At 37.9% G+C, this 18529-nt stretch overlaps 1 protein-coding gene across 4 annotated transcripts in view; it reads left to right on the top strand.

The window, feature by feature from the left end:
• The window catches only part of MCTP1 (multiple C2 and transmembrane domain containing 1), a 494950-nt gene that overhangs the window by 138786 nt on the left and 337635 nt on the right, over nt 1-18529 (top strand). The window lies entirely within an intron of this gene.

The raw sequence follows: 18529 nt of genomic DNA, 5'->3' as shown, positions 1-18529 counted from the left end.
AACTGTTGGGTCAGTTGAGGCTGGCCGGACTAGAACAGCCTCAGCTGCTTGTCTCTGATCAAAGTGGTTTCTTGTCTTCTAGCTGGCTAGCCTGGGCTTGTTCATGTGAACAAGTTTTCAAGAGCATGAAAGGCCTCTTGGGGTCTCTCCTTGGAACTAGCACAGCATTACTTTTGATGTGTCCTGTCATTCAAAGCGGGTCACAAGGCCAGCCTCCATTCAAGGGGAGGGAAAATAAATTCCAGCTCTTAACAGGAGGGGCTGCAAAGACACATTACCTTATATATGAATACAAAACATTAATATGAAAGACTGTGGCCGTGTTCACAATTTACCATAAGTGGCGAGGAAAAAACAGCCCTTGCCCTAAGAGAGCATACAATCTAGTGGATGAACAGCATTATTTGTAAGGTCACAAAGAACAGCTATGTTTTCTGTCAACCACCTGAAATTAGAAACCACTGAAGCTATTTGTTTAATCTTTGAAAGGAGCTTTCTTAGTTTAACTCTTTAGCTTATTTGTGAGTAATTCTGGTTCTCTATTTCATCCTCTCCCTGAACCTGTGGCCCGCAGAAGGTATTTCCCACGGGAACCCTGGAAACTGTAGAAAGAATGGGATCACTTACTGATGCAGCTTCAGCATGACTCTCCAGGTTCTTTCTCTTTGCCAGGTGGCCTTCCGCCTCCAGTCCCCCTGCCCTGGGCACACACGCTGCCTGCAACACAGCCAGGACCAACCTGATTGATTGACTAGAGCATTGGTGGGGCAGGCAGCAAATCACTCCCACCTCTAGTTCTGGCTCATAATCCCCATTAGGTTAATTGCAATAACCACAAAAAGTAACTATATGAAAACTGTTACTTTGGTTAAGAGGGGAGGCTCTATGTGTGTGTTCAGTATTGCTCTTCACCCAGTTGAATCAGCTAGAAACAATGTTATTCTGTATCTCGACAGGAAATACTACCTATTTTGAAATAAGGTGGTTTTGTTCCAGGATATACAACTTTTTGCATTTTTTTCAGTTTATACAACTTTTTTGGTTTTGAACTTTTGTTTATATTTTAACTTTTAAAGTATTTGAATTCTCTCATTCCTTCTGTGTTTATTAGCTCGAATGCTTTTGCAAAGAATAGCTTTCTTCTACCTGCCTTCTCTCTCTCTCACTCAAATAGCACTGGACAATAGCAATGGACTCAGAGTTTTTAAAAATTTCTTTCCAGTAAGAGCCTGTTCAGGATGAGGATCTAGTATTCTTATGGCAAGACCTATTAATATTGTCATGTATTGTCACTTGCATAAAATGTCCAAACACATCTGGTGCTTTCCTCATGTCAGACCTGGACTCAGATGTTCATCAAGAAATTCCTAGTTTGCTTTGGTGGAAATACCTGGAATAAATATTTTTTTCTATGTGGCTATTTAAACTATTTGATAAGCTGTTAGTTTGGTTTGTTTCTATTTACATTCGATTTTAGTCCTTGCTCTTTTTCATTGTTTTGTTGGTTTTGTTTTGCTTTCACACCTACTGAGTTGATTTGATGTTTGGAATTGATCTGATAATTTCATTTTGGGGTATGTGGTAATGAAATGATGGCATCACTAGTTGTGGGTGCTACTGTCTCTCAAGGGTGTCAGCAGAGGACTCAAAAGTAGATGTGTCAAGAATAATGCAGTTATTCTTGAGTTTTGAGATTTTAAAAAACATACACAATATTCTTCATACAAATTCTTTATCCGATATGTGACTTACTAATATTTTCTTCTGGACCGTGGCTTGTTTTTTCATTCTCTTAACAGTTTGTTTATGTTCTTATTGAGTTTTGAGATTTTAAAAAATAATGCAGTTATTCTTGGGACCAAGTTCCCAAGACCATGAAAAACCTTATTTCATGAATGATTGATTTATTCTCAAATGGGTTGAAAAGATAAACGTTAAAAGTAAATATAGGTGAATATTTAGCTGATATAACCTTATAAACATAACAAAATATCATAAAGGAAAATATTGATAAATTTGTATAAAAATTAAATATGTTTTATATCAGAAAACACTAAAAAAAATTGAAAGACAAATGACAAATCAAGATTGCATACATATTAAGGGTTAATGTTCTTTATATAAAAAGAAACTTGTTTAAAACAATAGAAAAAACAACCCCTACCCACATACACATTAAAAAATAGGCAAAGTATACAAGTTAGCCTTAATAAAAGAAGGAATAAAGGTGATCAGTATAGATAAACATGGTTCAATCTCAGGATCTAGGGCCACTTGGTTAGGAACATATTTACCTTTGATTATAATATATGACTTTATATTATTTAAAAAGTAAACCTACCATTGATCTATAAAATAGTACTTCAAGTAAAACAAAAAAAAAAGTTGAAAGATCAGGAATCATTTAGTTGGATAGAGAAAAATATGTCAGAGATCTCAGATAACAATTACTGTGGTTTAAAGCTGAGAGACACTATAATTGTGTCTCTGAGGTCCTTGGCAGCTAACGAAAAATGGAAAAAGTTTTGATAATATATTTCTTTTTCACTGTGGAAAAAAAATGAACTTTGGTTATGACTTTTCATTACTCAATAAATAGAACCACTATGCCCCCAATTGTTTAGACCAAAAACCTAAGATTCATCTTTGGTCCCTTTCTTTTCTTTATACTTTGATGTGTTCCATTGGTAATTTATATCACCTTTACCCAAAAGACATCCTGAATCTTACCACACTGTCATCTGAGCTACCTGGATTCCTGCAACAGCCCCTTGACAGGTGCACCCACTTGCATTCTTTTGTCTCCTGTGATCTAAGCTGCATACAGCAGTTCTTTCTAGAAGAGATCATATAACTCATGATGGAAACCACCAAAAGGAAGTCCTCCACTGTTTCTAAGACCCTACATGATCAGGCTCCTGCCTACCTCTCCAACTGCCTCTCCCTCCACTCTGCCCCTCTTTTGCCAGTTCTCTGGCCACAGCTGGCATTCTGTCTCTTCCACACCAGATGGTCATTTCTATCCTAAGCCCTTTGCATGTGGTGGCCTATGTTCCTGAAACAGTCTACAGTCTTTCCCTGGATCTCACCACACCTGCTTCCTGCTTCCTGCTCATCAGTAGGCTCTCTGCTCAAGGGTTACCTAGTCAAAGTGACCCCACCCTTCTACACTAGCTCAAGCTATTCCCTCTCCCCACCTGTCCCTCCCTCACTATCACATTAACCTATATAATTTTCGCATAGTATTTAATATTATTTATTTGTTTATAGCGTTAGTTTTTGTTTCTGCTGGGTCTTTATTCTAAAACAAGGATCTGGCACAAAGTAGGTATTCATAACTATTTGTTAAGGACATAAATATGCTAACATTGATTATTTGTAAGAGATGATGTTATAGGCAATATTTATTTTCTTATCTATATTTTTTAGAATTTTCCTAATATGTGCAAATAAACATTGATTACTGATATAATCGGGGGCAAGGCTATTAAAAATAATGATTCACTGTCATGGTAGAATACCACATCTGTGTGTTTGGACAATTTTGGTGCATAATGCATTTAAACATCATGAAAATGCAAAAATATAATGGAATCACACAAAATTGTGTAGCTAGGGCTCCCATTTAAGCTATTTAGAACAATATGGTGTGTGTGTATACATATACATATGTATACATACATATATATTTTAGAATGATATAATATTTATCGATGGGTTAGGGAGCTATTTTGAAAATTCAACTTGCTCTTTCTCTGTCCTATTCAATATTCACAAGAATACTTTACAATTAATATCCCGCCCTTTTTAAAGAAGGCATTTTAGGTCTTTTATGGCATTTAGCTTTTGTTCCTGAAGTTCAGTTCCCATTTATTTCATGTAGCTCTGTTATATGCTAAAAGCTTTTGTGCTTTAGCATATTGCAAGAATTAGAGCTTCTTCCATTTATGGAACATCTTTTTAAGCAGACCTATTTTCTCCAGTGAATTTGGAGCAACTATTTGCTTTCCTCTTTTTCTTTCCTTTCTCTCTTGCTTCTCATGCACTCTGTCTCTTCTTTTTCCCCCACTACTCTTAAGACCCTCAGCAAAGTCGAAGCTGGATAGCCCAGATCACTCTCAGAAGTCTCTCTATCATTATGAATTGAAGCTAAATTGGTTATAAAAGGTTTATTCCTTTTGTGACTGTATAAATCTATCAAACTGAACACGTAACTAATAATTTCTGTTTTGTCTGCTTGAGAATGAAAAGTTTGTAGAGTTTTGTTCATCAAATATAATGGGGTCATTAATACCTTCTGCAAGAAGTTGTTGAAATGCTTTTCTTTTTATCCACCTCTATCAAAAAACTTCTCTCAAGAAGTCAGTCTCTACAATGGAAATACTGAGTACTCTTGTGTGGCACAGATGAAACACTGACAGGTGATTTTCAGATTTTGTTTCGCTGAAGTTGTATCACTTTTGAAAGAGTCTCTGCCTACAAAATCAGGTGTGTGATAAGTATCACATTTTTCATTGTCATTGCATCAGCTTAGTTGTAACTCTGAGTCTCCATTCGGGATGTCAAACTCCCACCTCTGCAAGTGTCACACACCAGCCTTCCCCTTAGAGGTCTTCTGAGCCCTCAGGGCAAGGAACCCTCAGACACGTCCTGTCTGCCCTCTGGGTCTCCCTTCACTTCAAATCCACCAACCCCCTCCTTCACCTGACTGATACATCAATCGGTTTCTTCAATGGGTTTAGATATAGCTAAGGTCAAACAGAGTCATTAACTTCATGCTGCTTCCTCCTGCTGTCCAATTTGACATAATATACAAAGAACAGGGACTGCTACTCAACTTTTGATCAGTTATTTTGACACAGACATAAGACTGGAAGAAGTAGAGTAGCCTGAAAGCAGGGATCCTGAAATCAACTTAAAAATGAAAGATTGGGACACCTTCTATTCCCGAGGGTAGCACTATGAAGTTGAACATGGTTTGGAGGTAGTTATTTTCGCAATTCCCTGAGTTCTCACTGCTCTGCAAATAAGCCAACCCTGTTGACTTCTGACACTGCTACTGTGTTCCATACTGTGTGATCTTTTCCTTCTAACTTTGTCATTGCTCTTTGCTATTGCAATGCGTTAAAGTTCATTAAAGCAGGTAAACCACAAAACCTCCGTATGCCAAGCACCTTAAACTCCTTGGAGGAAATAAGTGTTATAAAAATCTAACATAAATAATAAAAGAGAAAGTAGTTTGCCTTGGGCAGAAGTAATCACTAGGAAGCACAACAAAAAAATGTGCAAATATGAAGAATTTGTTACAGGATAAGTTTGGGAGTGTTTGTGTAATAAAGAAGGAAGAAAGAAATATTTAGGGAAAAAGATATAGTATATCATGTTAACAGAAAATTTTGAAATTCTCAGAAATTGCAATAGCCAATATTGAGATTTGCTCATAACTCTATGCCTTTATGTGATAAAACTGTATTTGTATTTATAGTTCGGTACTTATCAAAATGAGATTATTAAAGTTTAGGCGAAACAGTATGTCATCTACTTATAAAGAAATGTGTGGTAACTTTTTGTACCATATTTTCTTGGTCAAAAGTTATCTTCATCAAGGATATCTCTTGATTTATAAGTACAAACTATTAACATTTGAAAATGAATTAATGTTTTAAATTTTTTTCCTTAGATTCCTTAAAGGGAAATCAGCATTATTATTAATTTGGTAATTCATTTTCACAAAATTTATATATTATGAGTCAAGATTCCATTATAGATTCTATTAAAGCTCCAGAAATAAGATACTTGGTAATTGATTTATTTGGTAAATTTTTAATTCTATTATAATGTTAAAAAATCATTTATGACCTTAAGATGCTTACAGTTTAGTGGTAGAGATCCAAATGGAAAAAAAGAAAGGTCTGGGACATGACCTGATCAGCTTTTCCTTCCAAAAATTTCACTGGGCATCAGGAGAAATAGAAGACAGCAGAAAAGGAAAGCAGTAAAAATGTACTCCAGTTATTTATTGCTGCATAACACACTATCGAAAACTTAGTAGCTTAAGACAACATCCATCATTTATTTGTTCCTCAATCTGCAGTTCTGGCAGGGCTTGAAAAGGGCAGCTCGTCTCTGTTCCATATAACATCACTCAACAGGGGGCTAGAGGATCCATTTTCAAGATGATTTATTCAAACACCTGGAAAGTTGGTGCTGGCCATTGGCCTCGAGCTCAGCTGGGACTATAGGCTGGGAGCCTAGATTTTCCTCCATGTGGGCCTCTCCATGGGCTGCTTGGGCTTCCTTGTGGTATGGTGGCTGTTTTCTAAGTGTAAGCCCTCAATAGAGCTTTCATGACGTTGCCTTGGAAGTCACATAGTGTCACTTTTGCTATAGCCACAGTCCTGTCTAGATTTAAGGGGAAAGAAACTAGACCCCTCCTCTTGATGGGAGCAGTGTCACACTGTGAGAAGAGCATGTGGAACAAAAATTTCAGGGGCCCTCTTTGAAAAATGCAATCTTTCATGAACCCCCGTGTAGCTACAACTCACATCCTTCTCACGTGTAGAATATATTCATCCTCTCTCCCAAGACCTCAAACGTCTGCTTAAAGCACAGTATTTTATTATCTAAGGTCGAAGTGAAGATTAGGCTCCTTGAATGCAGTAAATTGGGTATACAACTCCTCAGTCTGAGGAAGTATGAACTGAAGAGATGAGTTATCTGCCACTCACCCTCACACCCCACTTTCAATGGCAGACCAGGCGTAGGTAAACTGCTATAGACACACCCACTTACCAGGGAGAAAACACGAGGCACGCGGCAATCACTGGCCCATAGAAATCATGAAATCCAGCCCGGCTCATGTTGCCAATTTCTTCATTAGGGTCTAGTCCTGCTGCTGGGAATTGTCCTTTTAGAGAGAGCCCTTGGTTCCACTCTCTGGGCTTTTGGCTCTGCCTAAGTAAGCCTTTATTTTCCATTAAAAAAATTAAAACAAACAAACAAAACACCCTGTATTTGCAACTAAATAGACTTCTTGGCCTGTTTACTGCCTTTAGAACAGTTGTGTGTCCAAAGTCCACTTTTCATTTTGTACTGTGCCTATCTGTTTTAGTCCAAATGGGTGGTTCTTATACAGAACAATGCTCTCAAATACTTTGTGGGTTTTCTGTGAATCCACAACCATGAATGTCTTCAAGGTAAGTCCTTCTCTACTTTAGGCTGCCAATGAGGTGCCTTGAAATAACATCCTTAAGATACTTAGAAGCCTAATTGTTTAATGGAGAGAATTTGTGAAGCATACTCTTTAGATTCTTAGAGGGCCATTGTCCATCCAAAAAGTTTCAGGAGACACTGTCTTAGATTTTCCTGAAGTCTTAATAAAGGATTTTATTATTTCAACCTGGATCATTCTTTGTCCTAAAGCTTTTTATTTTTATTTTAAATTTTTGGAAGGTGGTATATTTGCATTGTTCTTTACTTTTATTATTTTAAGGTTTTTTTGCCTTTATTATTTTTAATTGACATATAATTGTATATATTTATGGAGTACAGTGATATTTTAATATTAATACATGTATACAATATGTAATGATCAAATCAGGATAATTAACATATCCATCACCTCAAACATTTATCATTTGTTTGTGTTGGGAACATTCAAAATCCATTCTTCTAGCTATTGGAAAATACACAATAAATTGTTTCTAATTATAGTCACCCTGCAGTGCTATAGAACATCATCTCCTATCTAGCTATACTTTGTATCTGTTAGCCAACCTCTGGCAATACCCACAATCCTTTTCTTAAGTTGAGAATTGTTTGCTGTTTGGAGAGGCTGAAAATAAAAAAACGGGTTGTTGTTGTTGTTTTAACCCAGAAAGTTTTAACTGCTTTATATATAACAGTTTGTTCTTTAGCTCATCTCTTTTCTCTTGCATTTTATTATAGGCAGAAAAACAAAACAAAATAAAACAAAAAACCATAAAGTCACTTGGAGATCTCCTTAGCTGGTCAAATTCACTAGGTACCATTCTAATGTCCATATTATCACAAATGACAGTTTTGTGAAACTTGCTGCTTCTACATAATAAGAAATCCCTTTCATCCAACTTCCAGCAACACTTTTCATACTTTTCTTTGAGCCCTCACTGACAGCTTCTTCAAAGTCTCTAACTAACTTCTGCTGATTTGTACTAAAACTTTCCTTGAGGCCCTTTTAGCTTCTGCTGTCTGTCTCAATTTTAATGACACATGTTTTAGGTTTCTGTTTTGAGTTCTGTTCTGGTTACTATTGCTGTGCAACAAATTATTTGAAACTTAGCAGTTTAAAACTATGATTTACTTTGCTCATGATCTTGTAATTCAGGAACATATGAAAAACTTGCCTGGAAGATCCCAGAGCAGCGTCCTTCCCATGTTATTAGTTGCAGTCAGATGGAGGATAGAGCTGAAACACTTGTGGGATGGGCTGACAAGACACCTCCTTTTCTGCTTGTGGTCTCAGGACTAATTAGGCTTCATTGTAGCAAAGCAGCCCCCAGGCAGAGAGGGCAGCTGAAGGCTGGAAGACAGGCTGTCCCAGTGAGCAAGGTGGTAGCTGCAAAACTTTCATGTTCTAACCCAGGAAGTCTCATAGCTTCACTTCTACTGTACTTCACTGGCCAAAACAGTCACAAAAGCCAACCCAGTTTTAAGGGGAGAGAGGACATAGACCCTACCTCCTAAGCAGAGGAATGTCATAAAAACTTTGTACATATTAAAATTGCTACAAAAGGTAGTTACAATAACTCGTACAAGAAATTATGAGTAGGGAAGTATTTTGAAGGATGGAGAGTCGGCCCTGGGAATGAGAGGTGTACAGGCCATTGAGTTGGCGGGCCTTAGGGTCTGAATGGCTCTTAGGTAGGAGAGGGGTCCTAGATGAATTCCAGGTCTCTGGTTTGGGCAACAGCTTTCAGATAAGTAAGGAGGCACCAAGGAGAGTAGGTTTATGGGGGGAAGAGGAGAGGGGAAGTGTAGAGTGGGGTGGTAGTGATAAATATAATTTCCAACAAGCCCAGTTTGAACATCTCCAGACAGAGGTGTCTGGGAAGTAATTTGATTGATAGACTGTAAACCCCTTCTGGGCAGGGGCTTCAGTTGCGTATTAGTTGTCTTTGATTTTCCAGTGCCTAGTGCAGAGGGCTCAATGACTTTGTTAATACACACACAGAGAGAGAGAGTACTGCTCAGGTCTGGGCTAAAGACAGAGATGTGGGAGCACCCTGCATAATAATGAGTACCATGGACCTGCAGGTGACTCTGTGAGACTATAGAGTATCTTCCCAAGGCTGGCGATATTGTTTCAAACTAAATATTCTACAAGGTTTTTAAAAATTAGAAAATCTTACCACACTGGGCCTACAATCCCAGACAGCAGCACTGGGCAGAGCAGCAGCAGTGCCCTTTGGTTGGGCCATGATGCCCTAGTGCCGCCCAGCCCCGCACGTGTCTGCGCACCGCATGCTTTGTCTGCCCTGTGGAGTCTGGGACCCTGCTCCATGGCAAGGAAAGCCGAGGACCGAGGACTGATTCCCCTGGAGCAGAGCACTGAAGGGGCAAGAGAAGATAAAAATCTGAGAAGGAAAAGCTGGAGAATGAGGAGTGTGTATAAAATGTAATTGCTAATTGATGCACTGACAGAATTAGCACCTAGTTTTCTAAAAATTAAGTCATTAGCTAAAAAGAAAGCTAGCTAATTTATATTTACAAATTTTTAAATTATGTCTTATCTCTTACCTCAAAGTTAAGAAATTCAAAATTAAACATTGAATAATAATGATGGCAGTAATAACAAACAGTATGTAACTGGCAGAGACAATACATGCCTAGGTGGTCTGTTTTAAAACACACTCCCCTAACTACCATGCAACATTGCCTCACATATTTGCTTTAAAGTCCCAAAAGTTGCTCTACAATATGGAAAGGAATGAAAGGGAGAATGAGAGCAGCATGAGAAGATGAGAAGAGAGATCCAAAGATGCAAATAGATGGGGCCTCTGCAGAGGGGCCTGGGTGTGAGGCTGTGCTGAGAATTCTGTGAAGAGTGAAAGTAGGAAAGTCATTGCCGGGGAGTGAGCTCCCGGTTGAGAACCAGACTATACAAATTGTGTTGAGCAAGAATGGTTGGTCGTACTGTTGGTGGAGAAGAGAACGCTGAAAGAAGGAAAGTACTGTGGGTATTGTTTCTTTTTGTTCAATTGCCGGTGCATGAGCTAGTTCTGCAGCATGCTGTATTTCCCAAGGTGACAGTTTCTAGAAAGAGTTAATGAACTAAATCAAACTAGAGCAGGACAAAACAGATGAAGGACTCAAAGAAAGAGAGCTTCTGGATTCAGATTTGAGTTAACTTTTTAGACTCCGGCTGAGAAGGATTTTTGCTCATGATCTTGTGAGTCGGGAATGTGTGAAAGACTAGTCTGGAAGAGTCCAGCCCAGCATTCTTCATGTAGTTGCAGTCAGATAGCGGCTAGAGCTGAAATGGTTGTGGGACGAGCTGGCCAGACACCTCCTTGTCTTCCTGTGGTCTCGGGACTAATTGGGCATCATTACAGCAAGGCAGCTTCCGAGCAGTCAGGGCAGCTGAAGGCTTGAGGACAGCCTGTCCCAGTGAGCCAGGTGGTAACTGCAAAACTTGTTAAAGTAGTGTAGGAACCAGTGAGGGCCTTTCCTCACTGTTTAAATAGAAAAGTTTCCTTCACATTTACAATATGAGTCAGCAGGTGTTATTTTTACCAAATCAATTTCAAAGTATTATTCTTAATAAAAGTCTGAAATTTATGGATCTGAAAGTTCCATGTTAAGTTTAACAGAAAGTCTGGTTCAAAGTAGGAGGAATCCACATCTACTGCTTTATGTTCAATGCGTTTTGATTCTGAAATCAAACCTGCTCGGTTTCTAGGAGCAAATGACTTTTGAATTAAACTCTGGAATATTTTCTTCATTTTAGATGTCTCAAAAGTATTCCAATCTTTACCTCCCAGGATTTATACATGCAGAAATGAAAAATATTCCTTTCATTCCCCCTGCAGTAGTGAAGGGGGTAAAAAAAAAATTGCAGACTTAAATTTGTCACTGTCCTTGAATATATCTCCTAAGAATGATTATATCCAGGCCTGTAGTATTTCATGATGTTATTTGCTCTGTAGTTCTTAAATCTAGAAGAAGAATTGCAGTTTTTCTAATTGGTATATAATAAAGAGAAATGATATAACATAGATTTCTTTCCCTTGTGTTGTTTCCATCTATCCTCCTGAAAAATTGTAGTTACAACAGTGCTGAAATGAAGGTTTAGAATTGGAATCTATATCACTTGTCCCTAGGGAACATTGTGTGGAGTAGCACAGACACTTGAGAGCATGTACTCTGGAGCCAGAATGCTGGGTTCGAATCCTGGTTATGCCCCCTGCTAGGTGTATAATCCTGGGCAAGTTACATAACTTCTCTGCCTCAGTTTCCTTATCGGAATGGGAATATTATGGTGTCCATTTCATAGAGTTATTATGAGTGGTAAACCCGTTAATATTGGTAGTTAGAACATTGTCTGGCAAAAAGTAAGTGCAAAATGAGTGTCTCATATTTAAAAAAGTGAAATAAAGTACAGCATACAGGCAACGTGGTGTAGTGTTTCAGGGTGCAGGTTCTAATCCCACCTCCACTACTTGTTAGCTGGGTATATGTGGTCAAATTACTTAACCTCTTTAAGCCTCAGTTTCTTCCTTTGTAACACAGTGTAATTGCCCAAAGTAGTGCCTGTTTCACAGAGTTTCTGTGAGGATTAAATGGAATGGTCTATGGCAAGCACATAGCACAGTGCCTCCTCCCTGGTACCAATGACTACAAATATATATATTTTACATTTCTGTGAGCTTTCTGTCCCTGTTCATTAAAGTTTATCTTTAATTCTTAACTTGACATTTCAAGGTCATTTCTGCCTTTCTAGAAACCGAGGTAAGGATCCTTGGAAATGAATGGCCAGAGCAGTTAGAATGAGGGTAAGTGAGGATATAAGGTATTAATAATAGCTACCAACAGGCCTTGTAGGGTGGCCTTGTGTTAGGGAATTTGCCACTATGCACAGTCCGGCCCAAAGCCTTGTGCTCCCAGAAACCACTTGTCGGCAGTTTCAGAGCACATCTGTCCTCCAGGGCTGGACTCATTAATGGAGCTCATACAACTAATGTGCAAGATTAGAATGCCAATGTTTCCGTTTACAAGAAGTGAAACTGCTGAGGATAGCAGCCCACGTTCCCACCCAGCCCATTTTGTGCCTGTAGGCAGGCCACATGGGGAGCAAACCTCTAAGCCGGCTGTCAGTTTATTAATTTATAATGAGAGACATAGCTGCTGAGTTGTTCCTCAACCCCCTCAAGTTTCAAGCAAGTTCTCCCTAAAGGCATGCCAGACAGATCGCAAATTCTAATCAAAAGGAAGTTTGGTGATCATGGAATCAGAAGGGCAGATTGTTCTCAGACTCGTGGGTTTAATGGAATGAAAGAGGCAGGTCCACAATAGGAAGGGACATGCCACCCGCCTCCAGCACCCTAGCCCAGTGTCTGAATGGCTCCTGCCCATGCTTCTGAGACAGCTTTTTCCCTGTTTCCTGGTCTGCACTCTGTCTTACCTGTTTTTGCCATATTGTTTCTATGGGTAGAGCCAGTATGTCCAATCAGACTATCATCATGCGTATGAGTCTGAGACTGATTGACTGCCCATGGGGCACATTAAAAGGTTTGTTTGTCTCATCCAGTGTAAAGACTAAGATTTAAAAATCAGGAGTATTCACATATTAATAACAATCTAGACCTGTAGCCTTTCTTGAAAAAAAATCCAGAGATCTGGCCCCTTCCTACATCTGTTCAATCATCTGGAGCCGAGTAGAGACTGTCCCCTTTAAAGGAAGCTTGAGTCTTGTCCTTGTTCAGTTCACTGTGGTCCCCCACCGCCCCAACCCATTCCCCAGGTCTAAGACATTGATCCACATTAGCTGCTGGTAATGTGTGTGCCTTTAGGGCATTTGAGTTTGTCTCCTTCTGACAATTGAAGTTGAATTCATTTATCTATGCTCTTACCTGCTGTATTTTTATTTCAAAGTTTAATTCTCAGATGACAGCCTTCTTTTCTCATTTTCACATTCACTTTCCTGTCACCCCCGAGTGAAGAAAACACATTCTAGTTTGCAAGTCCTAGAGGGTTACAGTGATGTGAAAGCTGAAGGGTAAGGAAGTGGGGTTCCCTTCATCTTTCCTCAGGAAGTGCGCGATGCTGCCGGCCACCCTGCTCTATTTCTAGCTCAGAGCCCTGTTTTCCCGCTGGGGGAAGAACATTCAGCACTCTCATACTCTGTACTCTTTAAAGGCTAAAGATATAATCTGCACTGAGAGAGACATAATGTGAACATCTGTATTTACAGACGAGATGAATTTGGGTGCTCTGTTTACAAATGTATTTACCATGAGATGTCTTTAAGGAACAAGAGTTTATTTTTATTTCTGATCTTTTAAATTATTAATAACACAGGAAGATGGATGTACCATTTGTTAGACTTCCTAAGAAATGTAGGCATTTTAAAATTTTTACTTTGTCTCTAATAAAGGGAGAAAATGCCATTATGTGATTGGAACACTGATTGCAAAAGTGAACTTTTCTCCCAAGGAAGCATTTTTCTCCAAATGAGTAACTTGTTTCCCCTTTAATTTTTATTAATCTTCTAAATAAATCAGAATTAATTTCTGAGTTATCTAGGGAAACAGATCAACATGAGAAAATAGAAATGTCAGTTTGAGGTCTTACTTTATCTCACAGGTCCTTACTACCTCAAAGTTGACTATCTTGTATCTAGAATGATCTTTGGGTTGCAAGGTTATGACATACTCTCTTTTCTCTGTGTGCATACCATTCTGCACTCATCTTTTACAATACCACTTATTCTATCTTACTTAAACTGTTAAACTAAATAATGCAGTAGCACAATCTCTGGCACACGGTTACCTCTACCTTTCTTCTTCATCATCATCATCATCAGATTGTTTACAAATCTTAATTAGACCATAAATTTATTGATTGTAGGACTGCTTCATGTTTGTACCCTCTAACACAGTACAAGGTACATAGCAGGTAAACAGTGTATAATTAACTGAACTACTCAGAAGAAATAGGAATTCTTCTCAGTTTCCCTTTAGCTATGCTGTCTGACATTGTTGTTGATAATGCTGCAGGGATAAGGACCAAGGAACACTTGATTTTCATATTTCTGACTCAAGAAATATAAGTAAACACCTAAGAAAAATAAAATTTTCAATTAATAAACAAACCACAAATTTTAAAATAAAGAAAAACAGCAAAAGATGTTATAAATAATGATAAGACAAACCACATACTGAAGGATAATATTTATAACTCATAAAATTGACAAAGGAGTAGCACTATAATATATAAAGACCTCCTGAAAATATGTAAAGGAAGGGCACACAACCTAACAGGAAAAAGAACATTGATAGTAAGATAAAATGCTCAACTTTAGTAAGTAGTAATCAGAAAAATCTAAATTAAAACATTGAAATTCTGTGCCAGTCACAAGGAAAGAGCAAAAATGGTGAGTCTGGAATAGCAAGACTCTCGTATTTCATCATCTGGACTATCAATACCATGGAGATCATTTGCAAGAGTTGGGGGTGACGACAGCTCCTATACACTGCTGGTTGAATTGCAAGCTAGTCTAATTATGTTGAGATGCAGTTTGACAATGTCTAGTAAAGGTGAAGCTGTGCATATCCTATGACTCCACAATTCCATTCCTAGGTAGTCATCTTTAGAGAAATTCTTCCGCATGTACAAGAATTAGAATAGTTTGATAATAGCAATAAATTAGAAACAAACTAATGTCCATGAATGGGAGAAAGGACAAATATACTGGAATGCTATACAGCAGTTATATATATATATATAAACCTCAGGAAAATAATGCTAAGCAAAAAAAAAAAAAATGATTTAAAAGATCTATATACTATGATACCACTTTTATAAAGCTTAAACATGCAAATTGTTAATAATATTTATGGATACACACATCTAATAAAAGTTAAAAAATAGGAGAATGATAAAAGCTAGCTCAGGGGAGTATTTGCCTTTGGAGAGAGAGAGGGAAGAGAATGGGATAGGCAGGGACTTAATAGGGCTTCAAATGTATCTATAATGTTTTATTTCTTCCAAAAAATCTGAAGCAAATTTGACACAATGTTAAGATTTCAAGGGGAGGCAAGGGGAATGGAAGGAGGATATCAACAGGATAAGTAGGGGGTTTACGTTATTAGGGTAAGTGGGCTTTGGAGCCAGAGCATAGCGGTGCCTGCATCAGTTGGTCAGCACTGTGTAAATTCAAATCCAGTCTTCCACATCAAAAGTCAAAGGGCCCCACTCCTGCCTCAGACTCTAAGTGTCTTTAGCTGTGTCATTTTTAAGAAGGGAATACTGTGGACATCTAGGGGAATCCGAAAGCATGAGATGCGATGAGTGTACCTAGGGTAATGTAAGGGTTTTTGAGCACTAGAGCAGCCAAAAAAGCAACTGAAGGTTTTGATTTTGTGTTAATTAGAAAAGCAGTTGTGCCCAATTCAGAAATCAGAAATTTCTCAGTGAGCCATTGATAAGCAAGTTTATTTACTCTGATCCAGGACTAACCAAATTAAGGTAAATTATAATAAATATTAAACTGTTGTGATGTTTACAGTTGAATACATTCAAGTGGTATTTTATGAAGCCAATAAAAGAGCTTGCAGGAGGCCAAGAGAAAAATATTAAAAACCCAAAGACCTTGGCCGCTGTTAGAAGGCAACATTGGAGATTCTAACACAGCTTGCTGTCTCTGTCTCTCTCTGTCCTTTCTTTGTCTTTCTTTGTCTTTCTTTGTCTTTGGCATATCCTTTAACCAAACCAAAAAACTTAGGAATACACAAATTGGGGCTGTGAAAGAATGGAGAGTGGGGCAGAGAAGAGCACTTTCATTTCTATTGCATCACTTTAAAAAATAATAAAGGAGAGTAGTCCACTTAGAGTGAGTATAATGTAGCAAAGTATGGAAATAGAAAATATCAAATTATTTTTTTAAATGTAACATGTTCTTTTAAAATTACCTAAGAAATACATGAATTAATTTTTATTTTATAAGATTTATGCAATAAGTAATAAACTGGATAAAACAATTGGATTGCTTCGTCCCCCGTCCCTCCCCTACCTCACATCTCTTTCCCAAATACAACCACCTGTCCAGAGTGGGTATGCATATTCTGGGCCCTTTTCTATGAATATGCATATAAAAATTCATGGGCTAATGACTAGGATAATGTATTTTTCCCCAATATTTTATTTCTGTTTAACATCCTTTAGGGAGCTTTCCATGTCAGTGTATCTAGATAACCTGATTCTTTAAAAAAAAAAAAAAAAAAAGCTATGTAGTATATTCCTCACTATGGTTAATTCATCATTTATTTAACCCTTCCACTGTTCATGGCTCCTTGCAAAATTTCTAGTTTTCACCATTACAATTCTGCAGTGAACATTTAGTACATCCATCATCGCAGTAAAGGGCAGATGTGACTTCACGTGTGACAGTATCTGGGAATTACAATAGTGTTGTCAGGAATCTGCCTTCCACATATTTGGCTTTGTTTTTCTCTGATTGGCCTGTTTTCAGACAACCTCACTTTATACAGTAGCAAAGATGAAAACCGGCAATCCTACACTTATATTCTGCAAACATAACCTCTTTCCCAGTATCAGCAAAAGTGGAGAGGTTGGCTCTCACGGGGCCAGATTGGGTCACATGCCCATCCCTGACCCCAGCACCCTAGCACTGCAGGGTGGATAGTATACACTGATTTTATGTTTTGCGAATAGGAGATAAACAAACATCACAATGGTATCCAGGTTTACATCATTGGGACCAAAGTATTCTGTCTTTACTAGAGTAATGAAACAAGTACATTGTTTATGTATATAATTGCACATGAGAATGAAGCATGTTATAGACGGAGGATCATTAATATTCTGAAAAAGGGATAATTTCTCAATTCAGGGAAGTGTTGCCCACTATACTTGCTAAAAAGTTAGTGCTATGAGAAACACATTTCTTAATATTCTATTATTTGCCAAACCACAGCATAAATTCTGTATTTTATTTGTTTTGTAAACAATTTGTCTGTTAAATTCTGCTATGGATTGGTGACCGTGCTAGTGGTATGTTGAGTACAATAAGATCGCTGCCCTTAGTTTTCTTATGTTCCTGTTATGGGCCACAGATTCTAAATAGGTAAAAAAAATTAATAAAGAGGAAAATTCCAGACTGTGCTGTACTATGAAGGTAATAAAAAAGATCATCAGATGGAAAGTAATTGGAGAAGGTCATTTCAGGAAAAGTGGTGAGGGAAGACCTTTCTGAATGTTCTGAAAAGAAAACATTTGAACTACAACATGAAGACCGAGAATGAACCTTAACCCCAGACCTATACTATACAGTATGGTAGCCACTGGCCCTGTGTGGCTATTGAGCACTTGAAAGTAGCTAGTTCAAGTGGAAATGTAATACAAGTGCAAAACATAGATCAGATCACCAAGACTAGTATGTTTATATTGCTAACATGTTGAAATATATTTTAGCTATATTGGGGTAAAAAGTATTAAAATTAAATTTACATGTTTCTTTTTTACTTTTTTAATGTGACTGCTAAAATGTTTTAAATGATATATATAGCTCACCTTACATTTCTACTTAGTCCTGTTTTAGATAGTTTCAGCTTGATGACGTGATGGCGATTGAATTTATGTAGTAGACTTTTCTCCAAGGATCTACGTCTGTAATATTTATTGGCTGAGGTGTCCAAATATATTAATAATTCAATGTGTGATCAAGCTTAATACAGCTCAGAGTTAAAGGGTAATGGGTGGTGGAGAAAGCACAGAAAATTGCCACATTTACTAGAGGAGTTGTGTCATTAGTCATGTTCCTTTAGAAATGCTCACAGAACAGAGAAAGGAGGACTCGAGTTGGAGAGGTGGGCAAAACTAGCATCACGAGGTAATGACAGCGTAGGACAGGATTTCTGTGGGAAACAGCAACAGCAAACCACAAAGATCTATTTCCATTCTCTACTTAGTGAAGGAGATTCTATTGTGTTGTACAGAATGCCACTTCTTGCATGTTAAAATAGAGTTTTATTCTACACATTGTTTCTGTACTGTTGGGAATGTTAGTGACTTTAATGCGCCTCTTTTTTATATGCCTGTCAGGGAGATGTTGGCAAGTTCACACACCTTTAATAACATTAAATTAATTCCCTGCAGAGAACAAGCAGAATAGTTTTCTTTGTGCAGGGTTATTATTCTCATTTTCAATTGTGGCTTATGCCATGGGGAAGAGGTTGACTGTCAAAAATGTATGTTTGACTTCGTAGGTGAAAATTTTAATATTTAATGGAAGCATTTGAGGACCCCCAGA

Source organism: Eulemur rufifrons, chromosome 17, assembly GCF_041146395.1.
Source record: "Eulemur rufifrons isolate Redbay chromosome 17, OSU_ERuf_1, whole genome shotgun sequence".
NCBI classification, from domain to species: Eukaryota; Metazoa; Chordata; class Mammalia; order Primates; family Lemuridae; genus Eulemur; species Eulemur rufifrons.
The sequence above is the reverse complement of the archived record's forward strand: the minus strand, read 5'-3'. Positions and strand labels throughout refer to the sequence as shown.